The sequence below is a fragment of the Anopheles stephensi genome, chromosome 3 (genome assembly GCF_013141755.1).
Source record: "Anopheles stephensi strain Indian chromosome 3, UCI_ANSTEP_V1.0, whole genome shotgun sequence".
Classification (NCBI taxonomy): domain Eukaryota; kingdom Metazoa; phylum Arthropoda; class Insecta; order Diptera; family Culicidae; genus Anopheles; species Anopheles stephensi.
In genome coordinates, this window is record NC_050203.1 from 27,710,438 (window position 1) to 27,731,313 (window position 20,876).

The 20,876-nt window shown below is 44.2% G+C and overlaps 1 protein-coding gene across 10 annotated transcripts in view; it reads right to left on the reverse strand.

The window, feature by feature from the left end:
* The window catches only part of LOC118511552, a 116,725-nt gene that overhangs the window by 36,189 nt on the left and 59,660 nt on the right, over positions 1 to 20,876 (reverse strand). The window contains exon 3 of one of the 10 annotated variants that reach the window (XM_036054772.1): positions 12,344 to 12,398. The exons of the other annotated variants lie outside the window; for them this stretch is intronic. The gene's annotated coding sequence lies outside the window, so the exon portion shown is untranslated. The remainder of the gene's footprint in view (positions 1 to 12,343; positions 12,399 to 20,876) is intronic. 10 annotated transcript variants of the gene reach the window in all.

A 20,876-nucleotide genomic window follows, 5' to 3' on the forward strand; every position in this document is an offset into this window, starting at 1 on the left:
GACACCAGAGTGGCGCTGTTGTTGTTTTTCTTTTTTGGCTTAAGAGTTTCCACTGCCGTCACTGTTTTTCGGAGCGATGATAATGATGATCCGGAGTGATGTTGATACATCCATAAAAACTCCCAGGCCCCCCTTCCACGCTCCAGATTGGGCGCACCCGACATGTGGTCGTCGCTACGGAGCAGTATCGGTGTCTGTTTCGGCGAGGCCTCAAGCGGCAGCTGGTTTGTGGGGAGTCGTGTTTTTTTTTCTCCCTCTTGTTTTATTTGCAAGCGTTATGGCCGGGTGGCTGTGTTTGCTTGAAGTTGTGAGTGGAATAGAATGGTGCACCAACAACGGTTCGGAGCATGATCTATGTAGCGATAGTTTAGCTGCCTCCCACTTTGTACTCTTACTTTGTGCGGTGCAGTTTGTAAGCAAGACCAACAGTTTGGGTTTAGTTGCGGTTTACATTGTGATGTTGTTCGCACGCAGCATGTGGCTGCCAAACGATCGCACCGATCGTGACGATAGTTGTCACCGTGGAGTGGATCAGAAGAAGCTGAAACGAGAGCGTCACTTCGTTAGTTAGTGGTATCCATCTACCGAGCTATCCCCTCGGCTTGGAGCGTTGTTTTCTTCTGCCGGCCAAGTTTTCACAGGCGCAAATTTCAAATTGCGTACGAAGGCTGCAAGTAACGCTCCGATCCCAACCGTCCGTGATGGTTGTGGTGCTCTGGAAAATTGATGCTTGCATTCCTTTCAATTGAGCCGCTAGCGTGAATGGTTGGCTGGCTGGCTGGCTGGCTGGCAAAACGTTCTTCCAAGCGGGAGGCCTTAAATTGTTAGCACATACTGCACGCGGCTAACTTTTATGCCTGCTGCCGACTCGTTGTGGTCGTGCTGTTCCCTTAATTTTTGTCACATATTTCACAATCAAGAGCTGTTCGTTTGTGCGTGCAATATGCTTTTTTTGTATTAATTATGGTTGGAACGGTTCGCCGAGTGGGAATCCACATTGGTGGATTAAAAGAAAGGAGATAAAAATGAGGGCTGAAAAACTAACCTTTGCCAACGGGTTTGGTGGGAAATATTTATCTTTTGATTTATTCTGGAAATTCCGCACCCAGAACGCATTGGAGAGCGCGTGAAAGAATGCCGAAAGGAATTTCAGTTTTAATTGCACCGTTTGCTGATTGATGATATCCATGAGGGCAAACGTATGATCAGTTTAATGAGTGATAAAATTAAAAGTATTAAAATTAAAAATATTCTGCCTTCAATTGGATTAATAGTAATAAATTAAAACGTATTTCAAAGGCCAATGAAATCTTTTCGTTGAGCAATGCTTTCTCAGAATTTTGGACTTAAAAAAACCAGTCCGTATCCTCCCACTTTTAACCAAAAACAGCAATCTCGAGGTGAAAAGTAAAATAAAACTCAACACCTTAACCAAACCGGATGATGGGTTCGGATCATTCGAATCCGAAAAACCGAATCCCTCCCTTAGCCCGAACTACGCCCTGAAAAGCTTCCACGATGGCGCACGGTGTTGGCTTTCATTTCCACTTCCGGTCGCTAAAGGGTTCGGGCAAACGGGATTCACTTGCTTTTTTTGGCCTGGTTGAATCCAATAACCGCAAATCTCATGGCGGCACTAGACGGTGATGGTGGTGAGAGGATATTTTTAGCAAAATCTCTACCATAGACGACCATTTGTTTTCAACAGCATTTCCGTGCCCGCATCGGTGACACATCCTGTTAAGTGCGTCACTTCGTTCCGAGAATGCTATTAGTCTACCGAAACGGAGCGACAGCGAGCGGTACCAGTGGAAGGCTGTGAGTGTTCGACCGAGGCGACAGACTAGACTTCGGATTGGGATTTCGTTTCCCAAACAACAAAAAAGACAAATAAATCAGACGTCAAAGAGAGACGATAGGACCAAAAATTAAAGGGAAATTTTCAAGCACAAAGCTGTCCTTTGAGAGAAGCGTATTCAAAATTTGATTTTTCCTTCTTTTAGTTTTGGGTATGAAAGGTTTGTCTAAATGATATTACAATTTCCGAGAATTGGCAAAGGTTAGATTAAAAAACCAAACCTCTGCAATTGGCCTGGGAAAGTTAACAGATGGTGCGGTGCGGTAAACGCAAACAGTCGCAGCCAATCTTGGCAGGAGGTCATACGCGAGTCATACTGCGTTACGTTTGCCGAGGTCTGGAAACAGTTCGGCAAGGATTATGTGTGGGGAATGTGTTTCGTAATCCGCTTAGCAGAGTTACAAAATTATTCCATCAGTGAGGTAATAATTATGTTGCAACATTGGAGGGGCAAGAATATGTCTATTAAGTCGGAGAATAAATGGAAAAAAGAGAAACATCAAGTACTCGCAAATCCAATAAATAACATAGTTTTATAAATATTTTAAATTTTATATAGATAACAGTTAATTATATTTTTTTAAACTGAAACCTTTTTTTTTCGAGGTACCATTTTTTTTTGAGACATTCCTTTTAGTTTAAGAAACATTTATTTATTTTATTTATAAATCCAGTATTACGGCATGACGCCGTATTGTCAACACCGCATGTGTTGACGATTACAAGTTCACAAATATTAACAAGGCATTTCCTCCCTGTTATTCTGCCTTATCCCGGGCCTGCTCGGTTGTCGGTGTGTGGAGAAGTTTAAGAAACATGTTTAGACAATAATTTGAGGCGATAAAAAGCTAATTGATGCTTGATTTCGCTAAAATTAAAATATTTAGAAAAATACAAAAATAATAAACAGACGTTTAAATCTGTTATCGTCAAAACACTTGAACATTGAAAAAAGTGTTAAAATAATTCCAAAAGTATTAAATTTAGAATTAATAAAATATCTAGGAATTGTAAAAAAAACCTTATGACTTATTCATAGCTAGCCTGCAAACACCGGGATAACGTCCAGGGACGATATGGATGGGATTTTTTATCGCTTGCTTTGTATAACTAATAAATGCAAATAATTAAAAAATCGGAATAAATACTCATCAGTAAACTCGATTGAAAACATAAAATAAAATAAATAAAACCTTTTATTCGAATCCTTTAGTAAATTTAATTATCAAATTAATAATTAATTTTTTTTTCCCGAAAAATCTCATCTCTGTTATACACATCGACACTGCATTTTTAATAACTTTTTTTTATTATACTTGTAGCTAAAGTTCAATTATCGCTTATTTTACTAAAGCTTTTTTTCGAGTTCAATTCCCATAGTTATTCTGTGTCAAATTCACATAAAAACAATGTGAACCAAAAAAAAAAAGCAAACAACGTTCAATACAAACACATCAATCGTATTTCCCTCACGTACGGTTCGTATGCTGCAAAGACCGTCGTGAGCGTGTACCGAACACACGAATCACTTTTCGCATTTGCCTCCATTTATTAGGACCCTCCGAGACAATCAACATTTCAATCTGCCATGGGATCAACAAAGCAACAAAGCCTTGGTTTTCCTGGTCAGCTGGCCATACGTTCAATCTGTCACCGCCGGTGCCAAAATTACCGACAATCGAAATGCGATAAGCTACCGCGCCGTCCGCGTCGGAGGATTTTTTCTCGGGCCAAGGTCTACTCCGCACATCTCATCCGGCTGGCGGCAACAAACAACAACAAACAATCAGAGGGTGGAAGGAATAGGGCTCGTGTTTCTTTTGCTTTCATCTACGCCCGATCAATCAATCGGAACAAACGGAATCGCGTCGGATCGAGGGATGGTTATGATGATCGCCCTCGGTAAGATTGAAATCTTTGACGTATTGCCTTACGATGTCTGGGGCGTTTCTGGTGACCCATCGCCGCCGGCCTTCCCGGAAGATAATGCCAAATGAAGCTTCTTCTAAATCACCATCTAACGAAAAACTCCTGCCAGTAGCGCGTTACCGTTGCCCGAATGTGTGGACACGGTTCGCATTTTATTTTTGCATTTATTCTGTCTCACACACCGAGCGAAGGATTTGATAAACAGGAAAACGCACACACACCCACAAGAAAAGAACGACTTCCGGTTGAAATGATCCGCTGCGAAACGTCTTTCATCGCGTATTCATCGCGTGAACAGATTCCATTCATCCGACAGATTCAAGAGTCAAGATTGTATGGGCTTGAATGGGACGAAGAAAACCATCAGCGCCAACGCAGGAAGGTCGCATGTCAGTCGAAATCTTGACGGGTACGTACGTACCGTCCGGGTAAAATATGTGCCAGTTGTTTGCGAGGTGCACAATGGGGCAAAGATTTATGGAGCTTTCTTCTGCTGGCGTTTTATTGCCTTTCCCGCGGTTTTCCCCGGCCCTGGTCGATTGGTTTGTTTGTCTATGTGGTGTTTGTATGCTTTGCTGGAAGTAACCGGAGAAGAATGGTTTTCCAAGCTAGAAAAGGAAGGACCTTACCGTTCACCAAACAGAATCTTGGAAGAAAGAAAGCTGACTGGGGATAACACGTGCGTCCGTAGAGCGTTTGTGCAGAGAAAATGGCTTTCGGAAGCGTAATTTGCTTATGACACATTCCATTCCAGCCAAACGTGCCAAGGCAAGCCAGGGCCATTTGCGCACGTCGCTAAGTACTTTCTCTTTCAGGGAAATTATTAATCGTAAAGATAAATGACTCGGAAAGGATTTTTTGAACGTCCTTCCTTCGTTTGCGTAGGAATTCGGTGCAAGTAAATCGAGACAAATCGAAGAGAAGCGAACAATAAGGAGGATATCCGGAGAAATATGAACATGTTGACAGCGTGTCATTATAGATTTGAGTGGCCTGTCTGTGGATGGTGGAGTTCGGGGTGTTCGGGGTGTGATTAAATGAGCTTCATTTAAATGCATGTGCACTTCTCATTATCACAGGCGAAGAAGGTTTGGAGTCTGGAATGAGTTGGGCTGTATCCTTTGGTGGGAGCAACAGTGTGGAAGAATATTTGGAGAATTTTAATTGATTTCTTAGGCAGGGATTAATTACTCTTTGCAGCACTCTTGTGCTGCTTTGGAAGCTGTTGATGGAAATTCTTGGTCCACAGCCTCCATAAACTTCACATTCTCACGCTTATTCCTATTAAATCGAGTTTGGTCTCCTCAGCGAACGACTTTCTTTGTTTGCGTTGCACATTGCGGTTGTGACATGACGAGCTCTAACATTACCGAGGAAACCTTGGACTCTTGGTGCCGAAATTGTCTAGTGTTTTCTTTTTATTTTCAATGATGAAAATCTTTGTTTTCCCTACATTCTTGTGTGTGTCCCATTACCATACGGATGCGGCACGAGCCCATATTGAGCCGGGAAGGTGCCTGCTGTCAATATGGTGGCAAGGGAAGAAAACCCTCGCAAACCCACATAAACATCATCGCGTGGCTGGAATAAAAAACACATACAGCCACACAAATAAATGCAAGATGCAACTGCAGCCTCCGGTCGGGTCGTTTTGGGTTGGTTTAGTTGGGTTTTTGTTAATATTCGTAAACAACGTCGCCCACTCCCAAGGCACCCCTTTTTTTTCGTTGGGTTGCCCCTGCTTCCACTGCTTGTTCCAAATTCCATTTCATGCCGGTTTTTTTACGACTTACGGACCTTGGGATGATGCTGACGTGTGGCGCAGCGGTGAAATATGAGCAGTTATTTGTGTTTGCGGACAAAGAGAGCGCATTTGCATTCGCAGCGGAAGCAGCTGGGAGGATCATCGTGCGGGTAAGTCGTTCAAGAAGTTTACCGGGCGGCCATCGATTGTCAGCTGCAATTTCTTTTGCTGGGCGGTTTGAAACTCTGTTGCTCCTTCCGCCGACGAGGTGTCACGGCTTAAAGTGAAGAGGTGCAGTGAAGAGATTGTTTATGTGTGGTGCGTGCGTGTGAGGTTCGTCACAAAAACCACCAACGATCGCTTTACAAAACTATCTATCCCACTTGTGTCCGTGATGAGTCATACCGTCCGGGACCGGTTCGGTTGACGCCATCCGGGAGGCCTGCATGCATTAGGCGTCCTTCGCTGTCTGAGCACGTATCTAGGCGCCCTTACAGCTGAAGCGCAACTTTAACCGTCATGCTGAGCGTTGATGGCCTTCCTTACGCTCCTAAATCATCCGTCGTCGTACCGGCGGAAAAGAACATAGCTTACCGCTTTCCTAGTTACAATCATTTAGGCCCACGGACGCCGGGGAATCTTTGGCACATCGTTATGCAGCAGCAGCAGCTGTAAATGCAAATTCTAACGCAATGGAACGGCGATAGAGCGTGACATGATCGCTAAAAGGTTGGTCGCGCGCGTGTTCCACCGTGTCATCCGGGACCGCTACCAGATTTGATGTTGACTGGAGGCCGCTTCCCTCGTTACAGTCGAATTTTTGGAGGTGCGGTTGACAAGTAAACATCTGCCGGTGTGGTGGATACCAGCAGGAAACGTGTTCTTACGGCGTAAGGCAATCGGAAGCTGCATTCAAATCGGAGTGTTATTTGTTCTGGGTCCCACTTTTGGGGACGAACGCTTGCATCGGGAAGAAAATATGTCCCCAAATGGTGTCGGGAGACCAAACACTGTTTGTCAACATGCAACACTGTGCCCGGACATGCAACGACAGTGTACACTGCGTGCAATTAATTCAAGTGACGTCTTTTAGCTGCCAGCGTGCCGTCTTCCGTGGGGAGACAGTTGTTAAGGAGTTTGAAGTGTCGCTTGAGAATGTCACCAGTGTGTCAAGACAATAGCCATAGTGTCCAAAGCGGATGAATTTTAACATTATCTTTAGAACTGGGTTTTAATTTATTGTGGAGGATGGGAGGACTCTCGGGTGGTGGACCTTTAGTTGCTGATACGCTTTGAGCAGTATGTGGAGAGCTATTCTTACTTTTAGACACTAACTTTTTCAGAAAATGAAATTCAATTAAAATAATGAATATTTTTTGAAACCTTTTTCAAAGTTTACCTTAGAAACTTTTCGATCAGACTTAGAAAAACGTCAAATTTGGATTAATAGCAATTATACCAATGATTAATCAATTCGTCGCATCCATGACAAGAGTTATTATGCCATACAGGTTCATGATTTACATCTATGTATAGAACTAAAGAACTCTTGAAGGTCAGCCAAGAAAAACTACTGTTAAAATGACTTAAAAAGTCTTCGAGGTCCTCGCGAGATTCTTTCGTCTCTTGGAACTCTTGAGCTTAGGATATTGCCCTTATCTTACATACGACGATGATTAGTCCCCAAAAGGTTTTCCTTGGGATGCAGATCAGGTTATCACTATAACCAATCTTATAGATCAATTGTGTCTTCCTAGAGTCAATCCATATCTGTTTTACTAGGATGAATTGCCATTTTATTCAATCGCCGGAAGCATCAATCCGAATAATCGAATGAATGATCAATCCAAGGAGCGGCCCGATGGTAGATGCGACTGCGGCGTCGGTCTTCACTCGGTAGAACTGGAGTTAAAATCTCATATGGGCCGTTATCCCAAAGTGAAGAGGTTATGAGGCCAAGAAAGAAGAAGATCAATCCAACGAATATCTCTGTTTATGAAGTGTATTTTAGAAGATATTCATTTTGATGCATGAATCACAGAGAGATTAAGAGCTAATTGTACAGATATTAACAGCTTTATCAAGATATGGAAGGATTGGGCCTTAGACAATAATGGCCATATTGGTCCCCAACATCGAGAGAACGATTGCAATAAACTATAATCTATCTATCTATAATTCTTAAATCGATTACTAGTGATCGTAATATTAGCAATCGCAGGGAACTCAATCGTTACTTGCTTCTCAATGAATACTCTTCATCCTTTAATAGCAATAATCATTCCAAACTATTTCAAATTTATGTGCGTGTTGTACATCTAATTAACCACTGTTTGCAATGGGTGCGATTCAAAGCTAACTTCGTCTAACCACGGCCAGACTCTCCCACAGCAAGCTCTCGTGTGTGCGTTGGTTTTATTGATTTTCCTACTCATAATTGAGTAATAGGCACATCCACTTCAACGAAAAAACCCCACTCGGGGCTAGCTGCTTGGACAAACAGCAGCGGGCGTACGGGGCGTAGTAGCGGTGGTATAAAAACGTTTAATTTGTAAAATTGTTATTATCCCCACTTAGGAACACGCAGATGCGTGTCCGAAGCACTCGCGTCCGTGGAAATGGATTGTTCGCGCAGGGTAGGAATGATTGTTTTAATAGTCACCACTTTCCTGGTGATGGTGATTTATACAATCTCCAGTCGTTGGTTAAGCGGTGGGATATGTATGGCTATACCGGCAATATCTCTCTCAAGCTTCGTTCTCTGCCTCTTTTTGCCCTGATTGACTCGCTCATCCCGAAATGGGGAAGAGTTTTTCCTTCCATTTTCTTTGCTATCTCGGTGAAAGCAAAGCACCAACAGAAATCCATCACAAAAGTGTGATTAGATCGAGTGCGGCGAAAGTGTGTGCTGGTAGTTTGTTGTGGTTGCAACCACGGGAAAGGAGTAAGTTTTATGAAGTGAGTTTAAAGTTTTCCACCAAACGGCACGTCCGCGCTGCAAAGTGGCAAAGTGAAAAGTTAACCTTTCCCCATCTCCGGTGCTGCTGTTCAGGTTCAGTGGCGGATAGGATGCGATAAAAACTGGGTAAGGAAAACGATCCGCGAGAGAGAGAGGAAGAGGCAGCTAACATTTGGCTCGTTTGGTTTTATTCTGCATTGTGCGAAGGTGTGGTTGAAATTTAATATTTTACGATGGAAAGTTTTGATAAGATTATGTTTATTCAGTGCGTACCGGCTGCTGATGGTGGCGCAGAGGAAAAATTATGAAGAGAGAAAATCATTTCAATTCAAGCAATAAAATTGTTACAATATTTGTAACAATATTTTCATAAAGAAAAACCGACACATAATCAATCCGGTCAGCTTGCAGCCGCAGCCTGCCTTATGGTGTTCCCTGCCGAGAAGCATATGCATGGTGTAAAGTACAATTAATTTCAATCATTCGTATGGCATGGCACGTTCCGGTAGTCCTTTGTGCATATGCTAATACCGCTCGAGCCTCTGTCCAACTCTGGGGACCACATCATCATCGGCGTAGGGCCCCGATGCCATGTTGACACATTATGCTGATGGTGACGAGTCACAACAAACCAATTGAAGCGTGAGCGTGAGCGCGTATTAATCTTACGCCGGTAGCACGCGAAGCATAATAGAACAGAATGCTGTCAGCGAGCAATGCCGTATTATGGATCCCCGTACCGGGCGTACTTTAATCTGCACGCCGACAGAAAGGATGAGAATGTACGGGACGAAAAAAGTGTGAACGTGTTAAAGTTGTTAGTGCGAACGAGCTGCGAGCTTGCGTGACCGATGTCATTTCAAGCAATTTGAAATATGTGATTGATCCTCATGGGATGGGCATGATACTGGCACTTTAACCGGCCCTTGCCTATGCTATCCGGAATTGTCAATCTTAATCGGTTGATGTAAATCGAACGAAGAAAAGAAGGAGTTTATAGTAAGACATTTTATTCAACACATTCCAAACGATCGTTATGATGTCGGATATCAGATGCGTAATAACACCCTGGGACGTGTCTCCCAGCATTATGTTGCACCTGCATCAATGTTTAATGATGATTGAGCATCTATAGAATGGTTAACTGGCGAGCGAAACCCGAAAGGCACTCTTCACCTCAAAGGCTGTTCAAAATTCACTCACCCATTGTTCGTTGATGTCGTACACCCCAAGGGGACATCTCGGCCGGATCTACACCGTAACAGATTACCGTAATTTACCGGGCATGATTTATGGTCCCATCCGAAAACACATGCTGGATTATAGGGCGTCTCGTTCCACACCGAAAACCCAAGCCGTAGACCACCCAGAGAAAAACGGATATCCGAATGCTTTCTTTGGATATTTCGTTCGCGCTAAGGGGAGTCTTCCTGATGTCAAGTGATCAGCCAATGGCGAGAAGATCTCTCACAAAACGACTCGTTTCGGAGCTCGCTTAATAATGTATAATCCCGAAAAGATAACATTGTTATATAATGTGATTTTTGGGCTCAGATATTTCAGATAGACGATCTCACCAATGGCCGCGCATTACAGGTAACTCTCTCTCTCCGTGTCCCTTCAACCAACGCTGGGCAAACTATCATCCCGATCTCCCGATAGGGAATTATGAATAGCCAAACGCTATTATTGCTTCATCAGCGGGCGCTTCAACGGCGATCGTCACGATCTGACCCTCACTTGGTGTCTGTGGCGCGCCAAAGGCATTCAGGTTGTTCCCATCCAAGAAAACATGAAGACTTGGCAACGCCTACCGCTACCTAGTTTTCCTAGGTTGAGGCGCTAAAATCAACCCCCGGGCGATCAGACCATCTCGTGTGAATCGTGCAGCGTCAACGTGCGTAATAGCAACCGTTTTGAGAGATCTTTCTCTCTCTCTCTCTCCATCTCTAGATCTATCTTCACCTCATCTTTCGCAAGAGTCTTTCGTCGGACTTCCTTGCGTTTAGCATATAATTACGGCTCTCATGTAAATAGATCTCTTCGAACCCTTGACCACCGGATCGGAACGTCCAGGAGGTGGATAGGTTTCAGGTTCAGGTTTTGAGGCTGCCACCACTCGAACCCGATCGCTCATAACGGGTGGTCATCTTCCACGGCACGACGCCCACGACGGTGCAGAAGGTGATCGGCAGGTCCAATGTCCCTAGTTCTCTCCCGCGGCGCTCTGTCACTGGCAACGAAGCAAATAGAGCAAAACCCAAATGGGCGAAGAATCTTCCCATTTTCCTTCCTCTGCAGATCGTCTTTGTCTGTGGTGTTATTCTTTCGCCGGTGTGTGTGTGCGTGTGTGTGTGGTAGAGATGTATACCAGCTACACGTCTGAGGCCATCGCGTTGGATAATAATAAAGAATGATTGATGTCGAACGCAAAACGAGGTTTTTTCTACGAACGCGTTCCGGGGCATCTCTGCATCTCTCAACGGCTTCGGTCCTCACATCTGTAATGCATTTCGTTGGCGATAGTGCATCACCGACACGCACCTATCCACAGCACAGCGTCTGGGAGGGTTCGTTTCTCAAGCATTCTCAACCCTTTCAAGCTGGAGACGTTTCCGTATCGGCAACGCTCGCTCAGCGCTTTATAGGAAATGTCTGGCAACGGACCGATCGATGGCCTCGGTAGACCGATTCTGGTTTCGTTCTTTCTTTGCATCCACGGCATACGACTGCAGTTAACCTTTTAAACACTGTCTGTGGACAATCGGAGTTCTTTGGTGAACGGGAGAAAAAGCCGGTTCGTGATTCATTTCACGAAGGGGTCGTCTTCGCGCGATCGGCGGAGAAATTGGTTGTGGGAGTCGTAGGCGTATTTGGTTAAACGCCGCACCGCTTTTTTAGGTGACCCGTTCTAGAAACTCACAAAGAAACTGTCACATTTACTGGACACGGGTTTTACGGTGCGATTGAACGATGTTCTGCCCGTAATAAAATGTAAAGTTTATGAAGTTGCGTTGGCGTAAGTGCACCGCTTGAACTGAGTGAACTGAGCTTTGTTTTTTGGTTTTTTCGTTATAAATATCGTCATTAAATTTGTTTTCGAAATAGTAAATACGAGGCTGAGAAGCAGCCAAGCGTACGGGAAACTGAAAAACAAACCAGATGCATGTTATGATAATCAGAAATTGATTGGTGTTATTTGCTTTCTTTGTGTAATAGATGCAACGATAGAGATAGAAGATTTGAAAGGTTATTTGTAAATAAATTAGACATATACAAGATGGGACACAAACAATCGATAAAACCAAATTGAGCCCTGTCGCGTTCCTGTTATTTGAGAGCAGGGAAGATATCTTATTGGACCTTAGAAGTTGATCAACCTAGATAATATGCTCATTTGTTCAATTTCATGGCACTTTTTAATAAAAAAATGTGTTGAAGTTAGATCTCCACAGAGCATGTGTAGAGTAACAGACAGTTTGACTTCCAGGTGCATGAAATTAAAATCGTATTGTAAGGTTTAACATTAATTAAAGCCTTTTCAAAGCTCCCAAGAAATTTGTTGCTAAGTATCATCTATTGTTTATCAACTATAACGAAGCTGGTGGCTGATTAAACACTGGCATCTACAACCCATAATTAGGGTTAGAGGAGATTTAATACAGAATCCTGATGACTGAAGTTGTTTGGCATCCTTCAAACATTAGAAGCGATGGACAACTTATAGAGCGGATGATAATTGTAGCACAGTACAACAGGACTGAAACATGACCCTGAGTTTGTTTTGCCATCTCCACTAATCTATTTCTTTTTAAATTTTAAAACATGGCATCAACAAAATCATCCAACTTACGTAAAAGTTACTTAAACGTGGATCGCCCCAAACAGTTTCTTTAAAGTGCCATTACCTGTAACGAGACAAAAAGAAAGTCGAAAGGATATAATTAGTTGCAAAGTAATCACAACATTAAGACAATCTTTTTTTTTTTTATTCATAAAGAACGGCCTGGCCGTATTGCTTTTAAGACAATATTAAAACAGAGGAATTTTAATCAAAATGTAAAGAACAATAGTAATCAGCTGATTCCATAGAATTCCCTGCTACACCCATTAAATATCCGATGCTCCCTGTGCGATCCTTCCAGTGATAGAACTGAACAAATACATCATCGAGTATCGAACATGGTTGATTGGATTGCACTGTATCTGGTCCGTCTGTTGGCTGATTTCATGGCCGGGCATGAATCAACCCCAAGTCGGACGCGGACTGCGGGCAGAACTATGATGGGGATAAATAACAAGAATCGCAACATGCAGTACGTAAAAAAGTAACAGGGCATGTTTTTTTCTCTTCCCAGCGTACCATGCCGAACCTGTTTGAGGCAGAGTTCACGCGCCGTACGCGGAAGATCGTGCCCCGAAGATATGCCGCCCCGGAGTGCAATATGAATTACTGTGTCGGCATTGGGAAAAAAGGGAGGATTAATTATTTCATGTGTACATTCGATTGTCTGCCGCTTGGCGAGCGGCCGTTCGTGAGGGTGAGGAGTTTTGGCGACAAAGTGAGGCAGCGAGGGAACCCTGGCAGTAGGAGAGTGCAACTAGCGCACTCAGATAACGCTGAGTGAGTGTAGTGGATGAGGAATAGCCGAAAGGAACGAAATTTATGCTCTTGAAAGTCGATTGCAAAGACGGGCTGGGCTGGGAAAGGGTTGCTGAGGACCGCCAGGCAGCGTGAAACATTTTTCGTTGGTTTAGTGGAGTCCGGTGAGCTCATTCGAATCGATGTTCGAACACAGACACACACAAAGGCACAGTGCACGTGCTCTTTGTGATGCTGGATTCATGCTACCCATCGTATCATTGGCTGCCGAACATCGGGGAACCCAACCATCGCCAGACACACCGTTTTGTAATGTTTGTTTTCTCTGTTTCAAGGTGGAACATCGAAATCGTGCTCGGTGGAACGTGTCTGTGTGTGTGTTGCGTCTGCCGCAAGGGGGGTTTTTCAAATGCGACAACAACAAAGTCATGCAGCCCAATCATGCTGCGTTGTCCGCAGTCTCGGAGGAATACATCAATTTCGGATACTGTTGTTTTTTTTGTCCCCCGAAGTTAATGTTGGAAATGGACAAACATGTTTAAATTGCATAGACGTCTGTCCACATTGAAAAAAGCGTATCCTAATATTGGCTGAATTGAGCTAATTGAAATTCAATTAGCATTGCATTGGAATTAGCTACCGCTTTACAACATTCCCATCATGGCGATCGAAATCCGATTGACGGGCCCGGAGCACGTCCACCAGGCAAATCAATTTGAACGCCACTTAAACCGATCATTACAAAATGCTATCCTATGCAATAACACCGGCGACGTGATACCTTCGGTGAATTCTGTGCCGGTGGCATTATTTATGATGAGCACACAAAGGGAGAGGTGTTTAATATTCACCAATCACCGGCCATCGGTAAACACCACGTGCGGTGCCGTTACGGGCACCATCAACTAGCATTATCTGATGGAATGCCTAATCTCGTCTCCAAATCCCATTGGGCATGGGTAGCAGCACAGAGCACAGAGAGCAGAAAAAAACTCGGGTTTTGAATAGAATTATGAAAATAAACTCATAAACAATTGTCTACGATGCACGGTTTAGGGGAGTAGGTAGTAAACAAAATGGCGTTTGGACGAACCCCAATCTCTGCGCCAACCGCTATCAACGCTCAATGCTCATAATGGTTGGTATTCTCCCGTGCGCATTGTAGTGTGTATGGGGTCCGGTGAGACCAATCGATCAGAAAACGCATAAAATGCATTGAATTCAACCACATCCTATTGAAAGTTTTGCTACAAAATGGTGGGCATAGTTTGAGGACTCTCGACTGGATGAGCGAAATTCTCTTAAAGTTATCTAGGTGAGATGATAAACAGGCTTCTCTGTAGTTGTCCTTTGTAGCAAACTTCTTTCAGAAGAAATGCCCATCGTTCCGAGCTTGGTGAAGTTAACAAACTACGCTATCTCAACAGCTGACACGTTCATCTATTTCTTGGAGCATCGCTCTAGCAAACTCCCCTTCGGGCATTCGGGGGAAAATTTCCTGTGAATCCTATTTGTCAGCCCTAATCTGCCAGATTAATCTTTGCCGATTAGCACGGGGCAGCCAATTGTCTGTGGGTGTCTCGAAAAAGGTATACCATCAGTGGCGTGTACAATTTCTCCACCGGGGGTAAGATATGCCCCGAGGACTCCGGTCACTACTGCGATGGATGCGTGCTTTGAAGTAATGGCAAATAAAGCATGCAATCCCTGTTACCGCTGCTACCGTCACGGGCACAAAAAAGCAGAGGTTCGGATTCAAAATGGTTCCGTTGGAGCAGATGGTGGAGCAGTTCATGGTGATTCGGACCTGGGTGGTATTTGAGCCCTGTTCAACACATTCGTTTGCATTCGCAGAAAAAAACATGCGATAAAAGGCTTTGGGATTAATATTTGGCTACCAAAACTCGGTGAGGATTGAAATTCTTCAACTGTCACTGGGACGTGGGACCCCGATTGGGTTCCGTTTATCAAGCCTAAACATTTTTGAAAATCCCTCTGATTTCACCTTACCTCAGCGGAGGACCTCTGTTAGTGGAGTTACTTCTCGAGAGTCCTTTTTTGTTTTGTTTTGGGAGTGAAGTTACAGAGGCCTTTGGTGGGATGGTTATTTGAAGCTAATAAAAAAAGGGTTTTGGATTCGGTCTGCCTTGGATCTACCCGGGGGTGCCACTTGGTGTTAGGGAAGAAAAAAACAATAAGCGCCTGGACGAAATCGGCCCCGTGAAGCGAACTGTTTTATCGATGTAATAAAAACACCAACCTCCGGACGAATGACGTCTCGTTTGGGTGCGTGCGTGCCTCTGCTTCGTTCGGGCCGACATTCCGATGAATGTCTGGCATTCTTTCCTTAGCCACCTACGCAGTGCGGACGACCCAATACGGGGGGCGGGACGCATATGGTTTGATTATTGGAAAATGTGCTGAAGATGAACAAAAATTTGATCAGAGCAGCGGCGCAGAGACCCATACATCTGGTCCGTCTCATGTGTTGTGTGCTCGTGGCGGATGTGGATTATGGTGAATTGAAAAATGAAACAAGGCAATATTGGTACCCTTTTTTGAAAAGGGAGTAAATTTGATTACTGGGCGCATCGCTGGAATTACAGGCGGGGTCTTTTAAATAAGAAATGAGAAGCGAGAGATTTGAAAAAAAGGATAGTAATATATGGAAAATATGAAAGTAAATAAAAAAAGGTTTAATAATAAATTAAATTTAAGAATAAAAAGAAAACAAGATCAAATAACAATAATTGAAACAAAAACACAACTTAATGAAATGATTTAATTAAGAAAAGACAATTATACAGCATTGACTAATTGAAACGAGTGTTAAAAAAGCGGACATAAACTAAAGCACCCGTGGCTATAAACTAGCGATCCCCATACGCCACAGACAGCATTACCACACGCAAAAAAGCAATTAGTTTCGGCAGCAGTTTTAGAATGTGGCCACCATCCGATCCAATCCCGTCGAAAAAACAAACTTTGCTCTCCGTATGCTTGAACGCGCCTCACTAACGACGGTGTGATAACGGGTGTTTTAGACCTCCGAAACTCAACCATAAAACCAACACAAAAAAAGGGTTTTTTGTTTTTCTTCTGTAATGTTCGGAAGTCGGGGAGCACTGGGCGACCGAGATTTACCAATGTTTATGACATCAGTCAGCCGGTCGGAAGACGCTCGCATCTCGTCGTTGGTGGTGCGTGCCGTGAGCAGAATAAAACAGATTAACCGAAATCTTGTGCCACCGGTTGGCGGGGCCGGTTTTTGGAAGGTCTCGGCGATAATAATGCCGCCGTCCAAGGAAGCTTTGGGTGAAGCGAAATGCGAGCGTAATTTACGTTAAAAATAGCGGCCCTGTACTCGTCATGGCGCAAGAATTTCATTCCATTGTGGTAAGCAAGTGTTGGCAGTGAGTTTTGTGTTTTTTGGTCGTCGTTGCTGTTGACTATTAGTTGAGTAATTTCACTATGTACGTTGTGCGATTGGACATTGGAGTGGATTTGCCCTTTTTGCACCCTAGAATCGAATGCTGTTTACAGTGAAAAGTCACGGTCTAATGAGCGAGAAATCGAAAATAATTCTTGGGTTTTTTTTTCTTTCAACATCAACTTTTCAGGAAGAAGTGTTCCCACTAGCGATGGGCATAATAATGTTTTGGACCGGAATCGATTCCGGATGGCTTTGCAATAAAGGGATTCGCAATTGGAATTAAAACCGGTGCTGGAAAAGGTTCCGGAATTAAGTAAGGGAGTTGAAATCGGTTCTTTAGATCAAATCGGTTCCAGAGATCAAATAGGTTCTGGAATCGGAATCGGTTCCGGAATCGTAATTATAACCGGATTTTTTTTCCAAAATTTTGTCTTGAATTGAAAACAGTACCGGAATTGGGTAAGGGAATTGGAATCGGTTTCGTTTACCCCGTACATGGAATCGGTTCCGGAGATGGAATAGGTTCTGGAATCGGAATCGGTTCCGGAATCGTAATTGGAACTGGATTTTTTTCCGAAATTAGGTCTTGAATTGGAAACAGTTCCGGACTCGATTCCAAGAATGGAATCGGAACCTAGTAGTTCCTTTTCCGAGCGCCCATCCCTAGTTGCCCACTCCTTTTCAATCATCATCAAACTTCGAACCAGTGGACGACTTGAAACGAGCGTCTTGTTGCTGTAAGGGGTAAATTAGCGACTCCCTGCTAGAGCTCATCAGTGCGCGAACGGTTGAAACATTTTCCCAAATTAACACACCACCCAAACGACATTCCATCCCCCTGCGTGTGTGTGTGTATGTGCAAGTCTCTCCATCGTAAAGGTCAGTCTCGTGGGTCTCGCCCAAGACAGGCGTTAATCATCCCGTGCAACCGAAGTCACGGAACGCTGGCTTTCCACGATTTTAATAGCTTTATCAGACCGACAACCGGGGGGCCACCCATCGGAGCAGATCTGAAAGAAGCGAGTCGCCGAAACCCGAAATGGTGCAGGGAGTTAATTTTGTGACCATTGTTGGTGTACGCCATTGCTTGCAGCATGCGGGTGTCACTGCTAGATGTCAGTATCAATTGCATTCGGCCGTAGCGTTGCATCGGCGCTTGGATGCGGGACTGAGTGCAAATAGGCTCCCATAAATATTCTTGCCCTAATTAAAATTTCATGTGCAACGCCCTCGAGTCCTACTACTACCACTACTACGGTGGTATGTGGAATGATTTATGTGGTTCCATTTGTCGTCCGGGAGTCGTCGGGCGACATCCCCGTTTCATCTGACGATAGCTCAATTCGATGATCTCATACATCACCGGAAAGCGGATTCAATTACATTGATGTAGTCGTCCCCGGTTAGGACAAAACTACGCTTCTGACGAGACGAGTATGGTATGGAAATGGGAAATTCCACAGCTGTGCGTGTGTGTGTTGTTGCTGGGGCTTCGATTCATTGTTGGAAGTCACAGAAAAGACTGACGTAGCGGTTGGCGCTAGTGTGTGACATAAAGTTGTGCGTTCGAGAAGCTACTTCAGCGTAGGCAATACACTGGAGCAGATCTATCCTTCTCCATCTGTATCTACGTCGCTTATCGTGGTTGTTGTTCCATCTTGAAAGTGGGCCACGAAAATGGGACGCCTTGCCGTGAGCACGTAGGAAAACTATCGTCACTTATATCCAGCTGTGAGTCATCGGAGCGTCTGTAGCGAGCGAGGTCCTGTCACTCGAGTGGCAACCCCATACCGAGCGGGAATGGGTATGGTATGGCTTCACCAAGACAAGAGGCGCCATCGTTTCAATCAATTCCGGTCATAAAAAATCATCAGCCGCTAATGCAAAGGACGTTTCCCGGTGAAGACTCCTCGAGCGAGCGCATAAACATCGGTGGTGTTGTTGTTCCTGGTTTTGGTTGTGCGGCAGCGAGCCGTGCCGGTATCGTGTGAAGGATTCAACAAGCTCGGCAGAAACTTTGGTGCCTGGAAGGATACTTGAGGAACGGTTCATTGGAGAGATAATTTCATTTACACCGCCACCGCCCGGACGGATCGGAGCAGACGGATGTGACATTAGGGGTGTAGTAGTTGTTATCAAGTGTTGAGAGGTGGCCGGTATTCAAAAGGGTGAACGATGTATCCCGCATCTTAATGACGAAGGAAATAAATTTTGAACGAGACGAGCCGAACATGTTGAGTGCTTTTTAAATATGAGTGCTTATTCTGTGCTTCATGGGAAAAGTTTTGAAGATCCACCCGAACTCAAAATAAGTAACTAGCCTGCTAACGCTTATGATGTGATTGCTGTGATAGCGGACTGACAAAATTAGTTCTTCAAGCACGACGAGTTGACGTACATGGCATGTTGACGTACTTTAGTGACAGTGAAAGTTTAAGTAGGTAGCATCTTTGAAACTTAAACCCACAAAGAGATTGGCTTGGTTGATTCTGCTTTTGAAGTTAGATGAGTTAGACGAGACCATCATGTCTGATTGTTGTTAAACATTTAGAAATCAAATGTGAAATATGAACATCAGTAGATACCATAAATCGTATATCATTAGTTCTAATATAAGCAAGGCTTTTCTCCATCTTTTGGGCTTTGGATGCCAGAAGAGAACACACTGTACCTATATTTACTCCTTAATATGAAGTATGTAGACTATAACCAATAGTTGATATAGGATTGGTTATAGAATTTTGACCTAGGTTATTTAAAAGTCATTCCCTTTCAAATATGACGCATGTCCCAAACTTCATTTCAAACGTATAATAGCTTTTATAAATTTCAAAAAACTTCAGTTGGTCAGCACCAAAGAGCAGAGAAGGATTAAGAACAGGTATGAAGGAAGGAAAATGTAGGAATTGCTACAATGACAAGCTCCAGGAGCTGTACGAAGCTGTAAGAGCGAATTAGATTCACCAAGCTCCGATGAGCTGGCCATGTCATGAGAATGACACCGAACGATACAGTTTGCTAAGTCCAAATCTTCTTCTTCTTCCTTGGCACTACAACCTCGAGAGGTCTTGGGCCTACCATTTCTGGCTTGATCGTGACTTAATTTTACCCATAGCAAAGTAGTCAGCCCTACGTACGGGGTTCTGATGGGAGTTGAACCCCGGTCGTGGCGCGTGAAAACAGGCGTCGTTATCGTCTTGGGTCTGTGCCTCCCCAACAGACTCAGTTTTTTTACAGACTCAATAAAAGATTGATTCAAAACACTCTCCACGAGATTCTATGTCCTGATTCTAAAATTCACCTTTGGACCCTCCAGCTTCTTAGCTTTAGTCTGTGCAGGGATCGCTTCAATTAAGACTCCTTCTAATTACCACTTGACTTGTCCACATCACCCAAAACTATCACTAACGTCTCATCAACCGACTACCACATAAAAGCAAAACTATTGTCCGTCGCTCTAAAAGGTCAACAATCGCAAAAGTGCAAGTGCCCTCCGTCAAACCGTGCATTATTTTGATTAATTTCATTAACTGTTGCCAAAGCTTAATCACTGACGACACGGTGCGAATGTCGTCACTTCCTTCTGTGCTCGGGCAGACCCGTTTGGAAACATTTTTCCGTCCCATTTAGCTCGCAAGCGTCCAGTTGAATCAATTTTCCGCACAAAGAAGCGCACAAAACTCCTTATGCGTACATTGGCCCTCGGTACGCACAGGCGAACGCCTCGAGAGTGTGTGCAATTCCGATGCCACGGAAGATGCAACTCGCAACTGCATTCTAAAAATATCGCATCGTACCAGTTGCGGCTGCAATTGCGTTTAGCGGCGCCCAGCCAGAGTACAACAATCATCGTGGTGTGGTCCACAACGCTTGGTTCGCGCACCAACGTTCTACTGCCACCGGAATGCAGGATGCAGAGTCGACAGCGAACGAGCAAAACTACACGGCCAACACGGGACGCGCGTCCGTAGCCCCAGCATTAATCTTTGCATTCGAAAATAAATCAATGCGACGACGCCTTTCGGCCGCGCCCCGGGCCCATTTGTTGTGTGGCGCTCGTGTTTTGCGTGTGCGTTTTCTGGTCAGCGCGAACCGATCTGTGGTGCTGGCGGAAGATTTTTGGGTTGATGTTCTAAATTTAATCGACGCTCATTTTCCATCGTACCGCGCCAGCGTCATGATCGAATTTCGTTACCGTTCGTAGGGATGGGTGTGTGTGTGATTTGAGCGAAAAGATTTCATTTGAATGTGTTTTAACTTGAATGGTTTACTGATGGAGATTATGGTTAGCTTTGTGGCCACAAGCTGCAGTCAGCAACGTGGAGCTCTACTCGTGGAGAGTCTACTGTT